The sequence below is a fragment of the Schistocerca gregaria genome, chromosome 5, assembly GCF_023897955.1.
Source record: "Schistocerca gregaria isolate iqSchGreg1 chromosome 5, iqSchGreg1.2, whole genome shotgun sequence".
Classification (NCBI taxonomy): Eukaryota; Metazoa; Arthropoda; class Insecta; order Orthoptera; family Acrididae; genus Schistocerca; species Schistocerca gregaria.
The window spans coordinates 151,379,694-151,397,738 of NC_064924.1; the positions used below are offsets into that span (position 1 = coordinate 151,379,694).

At 41.9% G+C, this 18,045-nt stretch overlaps 1 protein-coding gene across 1 annotated transcript in view; it reads right to left on the bottom strand.

The window, feature by feature from the left end:
* Window positions 1-18,045, bottom strand: part of LOC126272458 (lachesin-like) — a 940,748-nt gene that overhangs the window by 396,903 nt on the left and 525,800 nt on the right. The gene's annotated exons all lie outside the window — the stretch shown is intronic.

Below are 18,045 nucleotides of genomic sequence, written 5' to 3' on the forward strand. Positions count from 1 at the left end.
ACCACTATAATAAGTTACTTCCCTGTGTATATTTCATTTCTATGGACCTATTAAAGAAATTTAGTGAAACTGATCCTTTATTAACAGCCTATAAGGAAATCGGACGAAAGAGATGCCTTTGAGGTAGACTCCTCGTATTAAGTCCCTCCGTCAATCATTCTACAGTAAACGTCGGTGTAAACAAATTTTAGGTTAAATATTAAATAGAGGGGTGTTACGGGAGACTACAAATCCAAAGACTCAGGATTCACTCCTAATTTGGTTCTGTCAAGAATAATACCCTGCTGCATGCAATCCAAATGATAGTGTGGATCCTCCTATAAATGGCTGCGTAAGTTAGTTCAAAGGTTGATAGAAGGCAAGTGCATAAACCCACCATTAGCATAGCAAAGCACTCTGGTATACGAAAAACTTTGATCTGAGAACACCTTTGGTCTTCATAGATAGTATCGCATCACACAGTACTCGAAAGGTGTCTGGAAGCACAGTACTTAAAATACTGCTCAGACCAGTATGTGGAAAATTTATTTCAGGTTCGAGAAAGCATTTCTCAGAGTAAAGCTGTCCAGTCTGCTTACTCTGATGTAGGCTGCAGAGACCTTGGTACCAGCAAAGACTGAGATCTCAAAAGTTGCTGTAACGTTCACCTGTATCACCACTGTAGTCTTTGTGGTAAAATATCTCGTCCACATTTGACGTCAAAATGAGGATACTGACGAGTGAACGCTCGTTACACACATGCATGTGATTCGTTATTTCGAAAACACCTAAAGTGGTGACTACTATGAAATCACTATCGTCATGGCTGGATAGACTATCATATAATTGTGAATACCACAATGTAGGACTACAGAAATCGATGTATATATAACGTATATAACTGATGAATTACGTTATGTAATGCTTGAACATTTCTTGAGATCATGTATGAAAAGCATCAGCGAAAGCGATACGCCTGTACGCCTTTGTGAGTAGGCAACCATCGCACTTCCCGCGCAGCGCGGGCTTTAAGCGGCTAGGCGGCGCGGCAGAGAGAGAGAGGCGTTGATAAGCCCGAGCAGGCGCCTTTGTGTTTGCCCTGGGCTCGCGGCGGCGCTGAGAGATTGTGTCGCCGGTAATGGGCGGCTCTTCGCGCCCCAGCCGCGGCCCGCGGGCCACTCTAATGAAGAGGGATGGCTACACAGTCTAATGACGCGCTCACTGCTGCGGCGTAGAGAGGGACGGAGCACGAGCTGCCGCCCGCCGTCTGCCGGCAGTCGCGGTCCACTGTGCTCCAGCAACAACCCCCTGGCTCAAACATAATCCAGTGTGATACTACGCCTCCTAAAATACGTAAAGTATGCATTTAGTGATGCCTCCTGCCGTACTATAACTTCGTGTTGGCCCGAGACTCGAACCCGAAACCTCTATATTTCGACGACAAATGTTCCATCGACACAGTTAACCAGGAACGACTCTCGACCCGCATTTGACCAATAGCTTTCTAGAAAACCGGAGAGAAGTATTAGCGGAAGTAAAACAGCTCGTGAATCGTGCATGGGTACGTCAGTCACTGGAGCATTCAGCTATGAGAGACGAAGTTTTCATGTCTGAATGCCAGTACGGCAGACGGTTTTACCGACCAGGAAGTTTGAGAGCGGCGCATACTCTGTGTATATTGTATGCTCCAACAATCATAACAAAAGGAATTTACGTTTTGCCTTAGATAGAGTTCCCATTGTGCAATCTTGTGAGGCCACTAAGCACACTCAGGCTGGAAATACAGGCCTGACCACCTAGTGACATGGCTGTATCAACACTGAACCCACATTCTGCGAGAGGCAGTAACTGATTCCTGGAAGGGGACGGCATTCAAAAACAATATCATGGTTGTGGTAGTGTTACTATACCGTGCACACATGTCTGTACTGCTGTATTACTACAAAAAATGGTTCAAATGGCACTGAGCACTATGGGACGTAACTTCTGAGGTCATCAGTCCCCTAGAACTTAGATCTACTTAAACCTAACTACCCTGAGGACATCACACACATTCATGCGCGAGGCAGGATTCGAACCTGCGACCGTAGCGTTCGTGCGGTTCCAGACTGTAACGCCTAGAACCGTGTATTACTACAGACCCAAGGTTTCACCCAAGCTACAAACCAACATCGGATGAAAAGGGTCCTTACGCCTGGACCTGCATGAGGCAAACAACTCTCCCTTGAAATTATGTACCTATCAAATGTCATACTCAATGGGAAGCGCTAATTATTTGAATGGAAATGAGCTCACGCTAGGCCAAAGTAACTAGGTTATCGTGTCGGTCCACTGCATATACGATACTTGACATGATGTCGAGTAAAATATGTAAGTAGTAAAATTGAATTCAGAGTCCAGTTTGAATATTGCACGTAGTAGTTAAATTCACAGGAGGGCAACAGGGTAGAGTTATTCTACGTTGTGACATGAATTTGGATAACAACGTATTACTGTGACAAAAGTGGACACAATTACTCGGTACACAACTATGGTGGATAGATCGTTCTAGAAGGAGGAGAAGAAATAAATGAAAACATAGTGAATTTGAATGATAACCATGGAAATTACCGTCTGAAGCTAGCTGCATGACTAGCTACGCGATTCTCTCTGCGATGTTATAGCAAGTCATTTACACCATGTTTATCCGAATAGGTCTCTGGTGGGCAGTGTTAACGTATACAAATATGGAATGACAGTTACAGGAGGTAACCTATGCTCCGATCGTGCTGAAACTCACCGAAGTTTTGAAACTCCGCTCCTTCGGTACCACTTACTAGCTATAAGTCACGGCTGATTGAGCCTCAGCCATCAATTGAGAGACTGCCAGATGTATCTCATATCCAATCTCCTCTGCCACTCATTAGCGTGAGATTTTCTGTGTCAAGTCTACACGTGGAAGGTACTAAACGAAAGCCAATCTCCCGACGACTTCTCGCCAAGGGTGCCTCCCGATAAATCCTCCAAACTCTCCTAGGACCTTCGCTCCAGACCTCGGTGTTACAATTATGAGCACCTTCTTCATGAGTCGAAGGGCTCCCTCAACAACTTCCGTTGAATGAAAGTTAAATAACAACGTTACTGCTCCCAGAAATGGTAATTTTTTAGAATTAACCAATCTGCGGTACTCCAGCTGCCGAGAAACTGACGCCCAAAACCTTTCGCAGCTCTGGAGCCAAGGTTTCACTTTCTCTCAGAACCCTACCCACGCCAGGTAAACAGAGAAAGAGACATCACTTTTCATGTAACACAGAAAGGCGCAGTTTCTAAAGATCGTTATTCAGACAGACTCCATGAATGCGCCCTCTTAGCAAATAATAGCGAGTTCCTACAGCTGGAAAGTGACTTCTTGAAAAGTATTAAATGACCAACTGAAAGGCCATCGCTAGTTTTTCTGCGTTTCTAGTGGTTTCTACACCTCCACAGACGAAATTATCGTGCACGACCAGGGCATTCCCACGATAGCCTTCACGCAGACAGCAGGAAATGCGCCGGCCACCAAGTATTCGTCGTCTCGAGGCCTCAGCTTCCCGGGCGACTTTAACTTCCCCTCAAGGACAGGTTTCAAGCGAACAGAGGGTGACCTTCTCGTTCCACTCATTCCCACCCTCACACAGCTCCCTCTACGAAAGATCCGTACCCAAAGACTGGAAGCTGCTCAAGTCACACCAATGATCAAGAAAGGTACTAGGAGTAATCCACTAAGTTACAGGCCCATATCATTAATGTAAATGTGGAGTACGATTTTTGATCATATATTGTGTTCGAACATCATGAATTACCTCGACCAGAACGGCCTATTGACAGACAGTCAAGACGGATTTCGAAAACATCCTTTTTGTGAAACACAACTACCTCTTTCCGCACACAAAGTGTTTAGTGTTAAAAAGCATTTCAAACTGATTCCGTATTTCTAGATTTCCAGAAGGTTTTGACCATGTACCACACAAGCGGCCTGCAGTAAAATTGTGTTATTGTGGAATATCGTCTCGGTTGTGGGACTGGATTCGCAATTTCCTGTCAGAGAAGCCGCAGTTAGTAATAATTGACGGGAAGTCATCGAGTAAAGCTGAAGTAATTTCTGTTGCTCCCCTAAGTAGTGTTATAGGCCCCTTGCTGTGAATTATCTTTATACATGATGTAGCAGACATTCGGAGCAGACGTCTTAGGTTATTTGTAGATGACGCCATCGTTTGTCGTCTAACAAAGTCATTGGTAGATCAAAACTAATTGCTAAACGATATAGAAAAGGTACCTATATGGTGGGGAAATTGGCAGGGACCCTAAATAGTGAAATGTGAGGGGTCATCCACAGAGCGCTACAAATAATTCGTTAAACTTCGGTTGCACGATAGATCATTCAAATCTAAAGGCCGTAAATTCAACTAAATACCTAGGAATTACAATTAAGAAATATTTATACTGGAAGGAACAGGTAGACAATGTTGTGGGAAAGGCAAACCGAAGACTGCGATTTATTGGCAGAACACTTAGAAAATGTAACGGATCTACTAAAGGTACTGCCTTCACTGCGCTTGTCCGTCTTGTTTTGGAATACTTCTGCGCGATCTGCGATTCTTACCAGATAGGGTAAACGGAGTATATCGAGAAAGTTCACAGAAAAATAGCACTTTTTGTACTTTCGCGAAATATGGGAGGAAGTGTCACTAACATGACAAAGGCGTTTTTCGTTGCGTCGGAAACTCCTCACGAAATTTCAATTACCAAATTTGTCTCCCGAATGCGAAAATCTTTTGTTGATGCCAACGTAAACAGGGAGAAACGATCATCATAATAAAATAATGGAAACGAGAGCTCTTACGCAAAGATATAGGTGTTTTCTTATTCCGCGCGCTGTTCGAGAGTGGAATAATGGAGAATTATTGTGAAGGTGGTAGCATGACCCCTCTCCTAGGAGCTTAAGAGTAGTTTGCAGAGTACCCATGTAGATGTAGATGTAGACGTAGAAACTTAGCATGCAAGTAACGTTCTAAATACATCCATTTGATCTAAATGCAACTGAAGTGAGAAAGTGAAACTGCAGATGAATCATGGAACGAGTTGTCGATCTCTGCGATTTAGTTTAATAATAAGCTTGAGTCAATTAGTTTCCAGTATACCATGTTATCATAATGAAATGAATGGCAGACCAACCTCAGGTAAACGCCTCTAACTGAAAGAGAAAAGGTTAGCAAATTAAATTATGGACTGCGAAGTACATCCAGGTGCGGAAATAAACTCACCCATAAGTTCGGTTCATTCTTTTGTTATGAGTCTTCTCACTGCTTTCATGCGACCCACGACGAGTTCCATTCCTCCTCCAACCGCTTCATCTTAATACAGCAATAGCACCCAAAGTCCTCAGGTATTTGTAGGACGTATTCCAATATTTGTCATTCCCTGCATTTTTTCTCCTCCACAGCTCCATCAAGCACCGAGAACCTCTTCGTTTATCACATTATCGGTCCACCTACTGTAGAATCACATCTCAAATGCTTCAATTCTCTACTCTTCCAGCATTACCACACTTCGTGGTTCACCACCATACGATTTTGTGGTCCCAACGAACATTAGCAATTTTTTTTTCCTCAAATTAAGGACAATATTTCATACCAGCAGGCATCTCGTGGCCCTGTTGGCCTGTGCTAATTTGCCCTTTATGTCCTCCTTTTTTAGTCTGCAAAGCGTTATTCATCTTCCAAGTCAGTAGAATTCCCTCACTTCATCGCTTCGTGGTCCCAAGTTTTGATGTCAACTTTATTGCAATTCTCATTTATCCAACTCCTCATTACTTTTCCTTTCTTCGGTAGGCCCTCAGTCCATGATGTGTGGAAATTAGGCTGTTCATTCCGTTTAGCAGTTATTGCAGTTGTTCCTCATCTGCTCTGACGACAGCAATGTCATTAGCTAACCTTATTATTAACATCTTGTGGCTAAGAATTTTAATGCTTCTCCTGAAACTTCTTTTCATGTCTTTGATTGTTTCTTCGATGCATTGATTTAAAGATAGGAACGTAAGACCACATCCTTGTCTTATACCGTTTCTAATTCGAACACGACATCATAATTCTGGTAGACACGGAAAAGGACTTGGAAGAGCTGTAGAACGAAATGGGCAATGTCTTGAAAAGAGTTTATACGATGTACGTCAACGAAGTAGAACAAGAGGAATGTAATGTTATTGCGTTACAACAGGCGATGTAGAAGGAAGGGATTAGGAACTGAGACACTCAAAGAAGTGGATGAGTTCTGCCATTTTTGCAGCAAAAAAGCTGATAATGGCCGAAGGGGAGGACAGACTAACAGTATCACGGAAAGGGTTTCAGAAAAGCAAAAATTTCTTAACATCTACATTCACGGAAAATATAAAAACACCAAGAAGGAATTGTGAGACATAAATAAAAGCTGGCAGGTCTGTTTTTACATCTGAAAGATGAAGACTCAAGTTTCACGCCTACCGCATTAGAGTAGCCACTATGAGGATGCAAATCAGGTTTGCCTTAAATAAACACTACAACGGTCGTGAGTGATGGTAACCTTCGAGAGTGGACGTGGTGAGTTGCTGTTCATCAGGAATGTCTTTAAGGTGACAATGACGGTATTATCAAAACGTAATTGAGTTCGAATGGGGTCGTGTAGTAGGGCTACGAGAATCTTGGCAGGAATGTTGCCACTGTACGTGAATGCTGGCAGTGGCGGTCGCCAGAATGTGCTGTCGAAAGAACACCAGGCTCTGGATGGTCTCGTGGCACTACCGAGAAGGAAAACCATCATGTTCGTCGTATGGCGCAGGCGCATAGTGCTGCATCCGCAGCAGAAACTTTAGCAGCAACTCACACCACAGAGAGACAACAAACTGTTACAAATCGGCTACATTAAGGAACACTTCGAGCCAAATGCACTATAGCGAGAATTCCACTAACTCAAAACTACCGCCATTTTCGACTTCTGGTGTCAGTCGAGAGCCCATTGGAGGACATAGTAAAGGTCTGTTGCATTTTCTGATGATAGCTATTTCTCTCTTGGTGCTACTTAAGGTCGTGTTTTGGTTACAACGAAACTAGTTGACGGCCTGCAACCAACTTGTCCGTGTGCTACCCACATTGAACCTAAAACTGGAGTTGTGGTCTGGGTGTGATTTCGTATGACAGCACAAACATTCCCGTGCTTATTCGACGCAACCTGGCTGCAAATCTGTACGTCAGTCTGGTGATCCAACCTGTTGTTGTGCCATTCATGAACAGCATTGTAGAGGAGATTTTCCAACAGCACAACGCTCGTCCACATACCGATGTTTCCAACCGAGCACTACAAAATATCGACATAATTCATTGGCCTGATCGATCACCAGATCTATCTCCAATCGAGCACATATGGACATCATCGGATGACATCTCTAGCGTCATTCAAAAACAGCATTAATAGTCACCGTATTGACCGATCATGTGGAACAGGCATGCAACTATATCCCACAAACTGACATCAGGTACCTGTAGAGGGCAATGCATGCACGTTTGCATGCTTGCATTCAACATTCTGGTGGTTGTATCGGTTATTAATGTATCAGCATTTCACATTTGCAGTGGCTTATCTCGTGCTTACGTTAACATGTAATCTTGAAATCTCAATCGCTTAAGTATGGAAATTTGTGGTAAGTTTCTATGCATCCAAACTGTTGAGGTCATTGGTCCCTGTTCTTACACACTACTTAATCTAACTTCAACTAACCTAAGGCTAAGGACAACACTGACAGCAATGCCCGAGGGAGGACTCGAAAATCTTACAGAGGGGAAGCCGCGCGAACCGTGGCAAGGCCCCCTAGACCACGCGGCTGCCCCATGCGGAGCTTACGTATGATACCTGAACAAATTACTCCTGAAATTTTATTACTCTACAAAAATTTTTAGTGTTCAGATTTTTTTTCTGTCAGTGTAATATGAAAGGCAGTGTTTCAAAGAATTTGCTGCAGATATTTGTCTGCAATGTTGCGTTGTATGAAAATGAGGTGTGGAGGATAAGCGGTTCGTATAAGAAGAAAGCAGAAGCTTAGTTGCGTAAATCTAAAAATTTTTTAGGAATCAGTGAATCGATATGGGGAAAAGAAACTATTGGTACAATTTCAACAAAAGAGATGATCACTTGGTAGGACACATCCTGATCCGTGAAGGAGTACGCAGTCTGGTAATGGAAGGAAGTCTGGGTGTAAAATTTGTACAGACGGCATTTGCCTCAATATACTGAGCCAGTTTAAATTAAATTTATGTTACAACAGTTATGCAGGAGGCTAGTACTAGAGCGACTAGCATGGAGAGCGGCGCCGAACCAGTCTTCGGACTGAAGGCCACCGCAACAACAACCCGAGAACTTCGTTCTTCGTCTTCCATTCTTCTTTTTTCATCTTATTCTTGTATATGTTTTTCATTACTTGTCTTTCGCACATGTGACTTTTCGTATTTTTCCCAGTAACAGGCAGTTACCAGTTTTTGCATCAGTGTCATGTTTGTTTCAGGTGCCACTATTCTAGTAATTTTTAAGAGAGTTCACTTCCTTGTATTAAAATTCCGAGGCAGCAGCTATTAATATAGGTAATTCGTTAATGCAAATGACATTAAGATATTGCCCCATTTTCTTATATATGATATCGCTTGCAAAAACGAAAAAAAAAATCCTGTAAACCTATCTCAGGAAACAAATACTTGTGATATGTGGGTCACAACAGGTATTCTTTAGTGTGGATGGCACTCGTACTTATACATCCTTCGCCTGTATTTTTCAAAAGAAGGAGTGCAGAACACATCTTGCCCACTTGAAATTTCAGCAGATTCCGGATCAACAGTTTCTGTAACGTTTGCACATTGCCGATGGAAGTGAAATTCAACAATGCTGCTAAATGCCCCATCGCTGTAAATGTAAAAAGTTACGGTCACTTGTAGCGAGGCAGCCTGCTAACTTACCCCATCGACCAAGCCATCATACATTAAATAACAATGACACATTCTGCAACAGTAACGGTTTTGAATAGTACGGGTACGTTGTTGCACAGAAACTGACGATAAGAAGCGCCCGCTAATTAGTACAGTATAATCTGGCACTATGAGTCCACTCCCACAGTTCCAATCGACACATTGATATAGCTACCATATGGAACGTTGAGGCAAGGTTAAACTGTGTTGTTCATGGTTAGTCCTGTAAAGAGTGGGTATCATTGAATAACACCTCCTATGATGGAAAATAATGCTCCTACTGATAATACATAGCGGAAGTGAGCTACTAAACAGGAATGGATGTATTTCGCAGTCGTTCTTTCTGCTACCTATGGGCGAATGAAAGGGAAAGAAACATTAACGTGTGATAACATGGAAAATACTTCCTGCCGTATGTTCCCGAGTGTCTTGCAAGAGTATGGTTGTATATGTAGATACTAAAGAGAACCTGTTATCTTGCTTTCAAGATCGCATCAGTTATTTGCATCTGCTCACACTTGGTTAGGGTGGTATTTTACTATCTCACTCCGTGTGTAGACCATCTGTGAACTGAAGATCTTCAGTGCTCCGTCTTAGAATAAACTGGCAGAACAGGAAGCTGTCACTCTAGTCTCGTGGAATGAGACATTTGCACTCTTTGAAACTAATATAAAGGTAGTAGTTTATACAGTTGGTATAGAATTGTCAACGCAAAGTCGTGTTTCATGACTTCAGCAGCTCCAATTTTTAAATGAAACAAATTTCAAAGACGAAATTCAGTATTTCAACTTCTCTGAGTCATTTTCAGATTCCATGCCAGTACGATCGCGGAACGACAAGCTAGGCAACCTTGATCCTGATACTTTCTTTTAAGCAAATCAGCACTTCCAACTATTGTTCGTCATGTTCACAGGTTGACTTTCGAATACGTTGAACACGCCTTGCGTTGCTGTTCATACGCTGATTTTTGCCTTCCGTTAGTTCAGATTTGTTTGTTGACATCACTCTGTTTTCGTTTAAGCCTACGACAATCCCTTCTTTGCTGTGTTCCAGAATATGAAGAACCTTACATTAGGCTGTATTGTTGGGACTCAAAAAGACAAAAACCTTAGGCTTCGTAATGGAAATTATCAAACGAAAATATATGATCTTATGAACTGATCTATTAAATTTTGAAAACGGTCTATAGATATTAGCATACGTTTCTCTGAAACAAGGCTGCAGTTAAACTGTCAGCAACAGCTGAACGATTGACTCCGCGCTTAAGTGTGTCACGCACGACAACATTTTCTTACTTGTAATTTAACACCCTGACTTCAGCGACCTCATGCAGCGTGGGCACAGCGCTGCCATGAACGTCACTGGCTGCTTTTGTTTTACAGCATTATGTGCCAGAGGTGACTTTTATAATCTAATTGCAATGGGACATGCGCAGGTATATCAGAATGGTTCAAATGGCTCTAAGCACTATAGGACTTAACATCTGAGGTCACCAGTCCTCTACACGTAGAACTACTTACACCAACTAACCTATGGACATCACACACATCCATGCCCGAGGCAGGATTCGAACCTGTGGCCGTAGCAGCAGCGTGGTTCCGGACTCAGGTATAGCTTGCAGCCACAAAATCTTAAGAGGCTATTTATCGGTTGACAGGTTACGTAGTATTGTTAATAGGCGCATATAACCAGTCAACAATGACACTTTATGATGTGATTCAGTGGTCAGATATGCCTGATCATAGCATGTTTTTACTTCAATATTAATACACTACTGGACATTACTGGGTGTTTTGTGATGTCCTTAGGTTAGTTAGGTTTACGTAGTTCTAAGTTCTAGGGGACTGATGACTATAAATGTCAAGTCCCATAGTGCTCAGAGCCATTTTGAACTGGACATTAAAATTGATACACCACGAAAGATGACGTTCTACAGACACGAAATTTAACCGACAGGAAGAAGATGCTGTGACATGCAAATGATTAGCTTTTCAAAGCATTCACACAAGGTTGGCGCTGGGGGCGACACCTACAAAGTGCTGACGTGAGGAAAGTTTCCAATCGATTTCTCATACACAAACAGCAGTTGACCGGCGTTGCCTGGTGAAACGTTGTTGTGATGCCTCGTGTAAGGAGGAGAAATGCGTACCATTACGTTTCCGTCTTTGATAATGGTCGGATTGTAGCCTATCGCGATTGCGGTTTATCGTATCGCGACATTGCTGCTCGCGTTGGTCGAGATACAATGGCTGTTAGCAGAATATAAAACTCTGTGGGTTCAGGAGGGTAATACGGAACGCCGTGCTGGATCCCAACGGCGTCATATAACTAGCAGTCGAGATGACAGGCATCTTATCCGCATGGCTGTACCGGATCGTGCAGCCACGTCTCGATCCCTGAGTCAACAGATGGGGACGTTTGCAAGACAAGAACCATCTGCACGAACAGTTCGACGACGTTTGCAGCAGCATGGACTATCAGCTCGGAGACCATAGCTGCGGTTACCCCTGAGGCTGAATCACAGGCAGGAGCCCCTTCGGTGGTGTACTCAACGACGAACCTGGCTGCACGAATGGCAAAACGTCATTTTTTCGGATGAATCCAGGTCCTGTTTACAGCATCATGATGGTGGCATCCGTGTTTGGCGACATCACAGTGAACGAACACTGGAAACGTGTATTCGTCATCTCCATACTGGCGTATCACCCGGCGTAGTGCTATGGGGTGCCATTGGTTACACGTCTCGGTCACGTCTTGTTCGCACTGACGGCAGTTTGAACCGTGGACGTTACATTTCAGATGTGTACGACCCGTGGCTCTATCCTTCATTCAATCCCTACGAAACCCTACATTTCAGCAAGATAATGAACGACTGCATGTTGCAGGTGCTGTAGGGTCTTTCTGGATACAGAAAATGTTCGACTGCTGCCCTAGCCAGCATATTCTCCATATCTCTCACCAATGGAGATTGTCTGGTCAGTGGTCGCTGAGGAACTGACTCTTCACAATACGCCAGTCACTACTCTTGATGAACTGTGGTACCGTGTTGAAGCTGCATGGGCAGATGTACCTGTACACGCCATCCAACCTCTGTCTGACTCAATGCCCAGGCGTATCAATGGCGTTATTACGGCCAGAGGCGGTTGTTGTGGGTACTGATTTCCCAGGTTCTATGCACCCAAATTGCATGAAAATGTAATGACATGTCAGTTCTAGTATAATATATTTGTGCAATAAATACCCGTATATTATCTGCATTTCTTCTTGGTGTAGCAATTTTAATGGCCAGTAGTGTAGTTAACTGTTCTATTATATATAAAGCATACTGCAATAAGTGGAGTAAATCACTAACTCTGACGCACGTGAAATCTTTTTGTTATCATCAGAGCGTGCCTTCAAATTATTGTCAGAATTAAATTACACACTAGATAAATGACACAGACAATAAGTTTCACATACAAAGCTAGAAACTATGGCTGTCTGATCTCCAAAATTTAAAAGTATTGAAATGTTTTTCGGTATGATTGTGTACGTCTATGCTGTTAATTTGGAAACTAAATGGTAGAGTTCGGAGGTGTTACTTTCTATTGTTGATCGGCTAGGCTCGTGCGAAAATCTGTTAGAATACTTTACTCGGATGTTGATTTAATTACATGTAGCTGAACAATTTGTTGCGTATCAGTCGAAATAAAACGTTTTCTCTAAATGTCAGAATGGGTCTTTCTCATTTTATAAAATAATTAACAAACTAAAAGTAATATTATTTCGTGGTCGAATCCTTTCCACACAGTTACCCGACGATGGTTGACGGTCTTCCGAGAGATGGCAGCTGTCGCTTTCCGCACCTACGTTACAGAGGAGCCTACGCTTCGAAATGTTTCTGCTCTGACGATTACTGAAGGCAACACACGAGACAATGATTGATTCAACTAGAATGACGTTATAACGCTACTAAATACAGTAATAAGAGGAAAAAAATAAAAGCAGTGTAACGCAAATTATCGTAATATATTGGGTGTGGCATGCCGTGGCGACATCACAGTGTAAAACTAAACGACAATAATATTAAAATCATTGACTACAGGTAAAATAAAATTTATGAAGGAATATACAGTATGTTTGGAACTCTTAATATTCAACAAAAAAATAATAGAAAATAATCACAGAGATCAAAAAAACGAAGACAAGGAGCAAAACCGATTACGTTTCCAGTGTGCTTGCGTAAAAGTATGTGACAGATATTGCTTTCTTCACTGTCCTCGGTTGGCCACCACCAGAACTTCAATGTTCACAGCTTCAACGTTCCCCTCCCGCTACGACTGCCTTCCAGAGATGGAAGGTAATGTCATTGCCGAAGCTCCGTCTAGCAAAGTAGTTACTCCACATAACCACATCCCAACAATTCCATTTAGAAGACATACACATCACAGTAAGTTCTTAAATACAATTATTATAGGGAGGAATAGAAACTACTTGGTAGGAGGACTGGAGCACGATTTGCAAGGACGAGATTCATACCAAAACAAAGACGTAATTTATGATATGGCCCAGAATCTCAACGTAGATTTTACTGTCTATGTTAAACAATGTATTTAAAAACTGGTGCTCCAAATTTTATCAAAAGATTTCTGAACCGGAAAATATTCCTATTAACTTACATAAGGATCATATTACGATCTGTATTGGTGGCCTAGCCCGCTACCACACTGATGTTCAATGTTCCATTCCTATTGGTTGTTTCTGCCTCTGTACTTAGTCCTCTGGCCTGCGATTCGTTGGACTGTGAAGTATGGGCCTGTTGCTTCAAGCGGAAAATACCGTGCATGGTAATGGAAACTGTAAAACACAGGGAGTTTTTGAACTGAATTTTCTTGTCTTTCGATTGTCGCTCGAATAAAGAACTGACAGGTGTTAAGATAGATGATCGAAGCATTTTAAATCAAGTGGAAACGCTCGACAGTAGATTGTTCAAAGTAGGAAGACCGTATACAAAGATATAGATTATTCGAAGGAAACATTCTTTCTTATTACCAGTTACTCCTATCTCTCCCGAGCAATGAAGCATTCCCAGAGGTAGCTTTAGTGTGAGTTTGCAAGAAGGCTCATCAGTCGGGCGCACATAAATTTAAATCTAGTTGTTTGTTGTGCGATTATGAGACATCTGCACGCTGGCGCACTATTTATTAAACTCAGCTTCGACTGTACGTCCCTATTGCCCAAAAGTTTGTACATAGCAACACATACGATGATGGCGATGCCCTTTACTTGTTATAGCAGCTTTTTAATAGCACTGAAGGCTCCCTCCTAAACTCATGTAATTAACGAGGAGAAACTGCCGGCTGTGACAGAAATTTTACGGTTCCTTAGAGGTGTTGTAGAGCTGTAATAAAACTATGATATACGGGGTGCAACAGGCGTAAGTGCAGATACTTTTATATGGTGTGTCTTCACGCGTTCATACATTATTGTGTTTTCTTCCTACTGTGAGTTGAACAGCTTTCATACAAACATGGCACAAACCTTACGACCAGTAGTTTTCTGCGCGACCGTGACTGCACCAGTAACAAGGGACACCTTTGACCTTTAACACTCGGAACATAACGAACCATGGTTAAACCAACACTCGATCCTAGAAACAACAGTGGTCTGTGTCATTTCCATGCAAAACTCCGCATTTTTCTGCTAGCGCACATCAGACGGCTGCATGCTGTAGCTGCACTAACAAGTGATCTGGTTGGGTGAATGGTAGAGCGGCAGTACGAATGTGTCTGTTGGAGCGTTCACATACGGGTTACTGTGTAAACTTTATTGATATCATAAAGGGAATTAATCCGACAAATGTAGTCCAAATGATAGGGACAAAGTTGCGACGTGCTGAAAACAGGAATGAAAGTGGCGTCGAGAATAGAGACCTCGCGGATATATTGTATAATATAATAATTCCGAATTACAAAGGAGATGTGACAGAAATACATGATGTCAAGCTGGATAGATATACTGATTTTCAAGTACAGGAATAACCTGAACCGCAAACAAACCGCTTAAGCTTATACATTCATTTCCGTAGTAACAGGAACAAACCAGAAAAAATGAGTACGAACTGCCTAAATAGTCGAAGCCCTGTGTGTTAGAAAATGTTGATGACAGCGTACTAGAGAACAATAATGAAGAGTATTAAAATTGTGGCTTCAATACCTATAAAAAAAACTAGTGGGGCGCTGTAAGTATATTAAAAGTAAACCTAATTGCAGATTAATTCTAAATTATGTTTCTAGAAGAAGGCACGCACGGGCTCGTGTCAAAGAACACACACTATCGCAGTTACAAACTACATAAAAGATCTTGTAACATCGTAGTTTGAAAGAGCAAGATCGTATTAATCTACTGTTCACTACTGGAATCTGCAAATGTCAGCACTAGAACTGTCTAAAATAGTTGCCTTTGACAATCTGAAAGATTCAATTTCTTTTGTAGACATCTTAAGGCTGAATATAGCACTTAATCTAGGCATATTACTACATTTGCGACACGTAATAGCACAGAAGACGGTAGTAGTATATGTCAGAAAACACAACAGTTTGTGGAGGATATGAACATACTGATGACAGATTAGGTTGTGGAGAGTAATAATGTTTGGAACAGTGACCAGAAATGTCTTCATCATCAACACTGTCTCACAGAGGAGAGAAAACGACAGCTAGAGTGTTGTAGTCTATACATATCCCTACCACACCTTCATCAGAATCAGGCATACTAGCAAACAAGTAACACATCTGTTCTCAAGCGGCACAAGGCACTTACGGCCCAAATATCCCAAAGAAACCTTAGTCAACCTGACCGCGAAACATTCATGCGGAGACAAACAAAAGTTGGAAAATTAGTGAAAAACACATGAAATAATTTCTAATTTCCGTCCTTGGGGAACATGTAACAAGCGAAAGGAGCCTATTGCTGTGTGATTCCTGGTCAAGTCATACAGATCGTACGCTTCTATATTCAAGTTTCCCAACCAAAGATGTTACACTGAAGTTATTGCTATCGAAAACAACAACATATTGTCAACCCCTTAACATTACTTCCGGAAATATAAGCTCTACATCTGAAGGACTGCCAATTTTTTAAGACTAAAATGGGCCAAAGCACATGTGAAGATACGTGATCGTTATTTCATCATCAAATGTAACTCTTTGAGTAACAATCAATTTTCTGTACTAAAGTGTACGCCTCTGTTGCAGTATGCTTTGCAAAATGGAGGTTATGAGGCTGACATACTCGTATCATCATTTGAAAATTTAGTTATCGTGACTTTTGATATCAGACTACTTCAATGCGGAAATGATTGTGAATGTAAAAATGTGGCTTTAGCGACATCAGAACATTATTCCCTTCCACTTCATTTTCATCACTTCATCGGAGTCCCGTATCAGCGCTATGAGAACTCATATAAGCCCTGTCAGTTGCGTAGGATATGTGTGATTTGTGCTGTAATAATTATTTTAAGCAGACGGTATTTGGCACTGTTGATTCAAAATATAATGATACACTGAGTTCTTGAATTAATTACAGTTTTCCTCTTACGCCATTGATATCGTTTTAGTTAGTTACTCTCTATTAAAATGTCACTTGTGGTAGAATACAACATTTTGCACACCACTATTGTTTTTATGATTGAGTGTTATTCTAAGCATGGGTTCGTGCGGCTCCTAGCGTTCTGGATCAAAGGTGTTCCCTGTAAGTGGTCTACGCCTGTCAGTATAGACTAACAGTTTTGCAGCCATGTGTCCATACTGCAACATCCGACTTCCTACACGGGGAAAAATAATCTTGAATGGCTTGCTCTTGCCATATGTATTTGGAGATACTAAGAAAACTAAAACCTTAGGACTTGTAATAGCTATAATTATTTGTCTGCAAATGGCGTAAATACGGATGTAACATTGTTCTGTACGGCGTCCTCAGTCACTAATAGGAATAATTGCACCTATACCTTTTTCACACTGTATAGCGGGATGGGACAAACCATAGTGACGAAATGCTACACTGCGTCCTGGACCACTAATGCAAGGCAACAGAGCAGCGATTCTGCGTGGAATCGTCACAACAAGCCCTCAATAAGTCTCCGTGGGTATGTGGTATCGAATATATATGACAAGACCAGACAATTCCCCTAAACTACAGGCCTGTGGACTATGGGCGCAGTTGACGCCCAATAGCATCTGAGATGCTGCCATGCGCCACAACCAACGATTCTGGTCCTGTAACATGGACAGTTATCCTGCTGGAAGACGCCACTGCCACTGGGAAGACATCAGGCACATAGGGATTCAGGTAATCCTCAGTATGTTCACGTAGTCTACAGCTGTCAAAGACCTTCTGTTAGTAACACAGGTCTCTTACTTTATTTCCCAGGAATAATTCCACGTTCATCTCTGAAACCAGGTGGCATTAAGTCTCACGCTAAGTAGTAATCATAAAGTTGTGGTTCCTCTACTAGCTGCCCTTCTTTGGACTGTTTTAGTGTCCGAAATTTAACGGATTCCTTTTACTAGTCATGTGGACGACCACTCATTTTTTATTATTTGAGATCAATTGCCACTTTGGCATCGTACAAATATTTTGTCTAATTCATTTCGCAGTTGATTTTAATCCTGTTACGGCATTTCTATACGGCAAATGACTGAAAACCATCTAAAACGACTTCTCAGATTGTCTCATAAATCACTTACGCAGGGGAAATCACCTAAATCTTGCATCACAAATGTTGTGCTACTGATGTGCGGTTTTCACAAAATGGATCGGTGGCCAGGGGCTCGCACTGTTAGCCATTTAACAGATTGTAATAATAGGAAGTATGTTTTTTGTGCAAACATACTCTTTTTTTAAATGGAACAATGCCTGTTGACATTAACAGAATAAAAGTTGGGTATATCAGAATGTCAGTGGTGTGTGTTGCAGGATTTTAGTGCAAGTCGTTTATGTGATATCGTATTTTGAAAAGTTCCCACACCGAAACTTGTACAATAACTGTGATAATCTCAATAGAGAACAACACAAGTGCATGCAG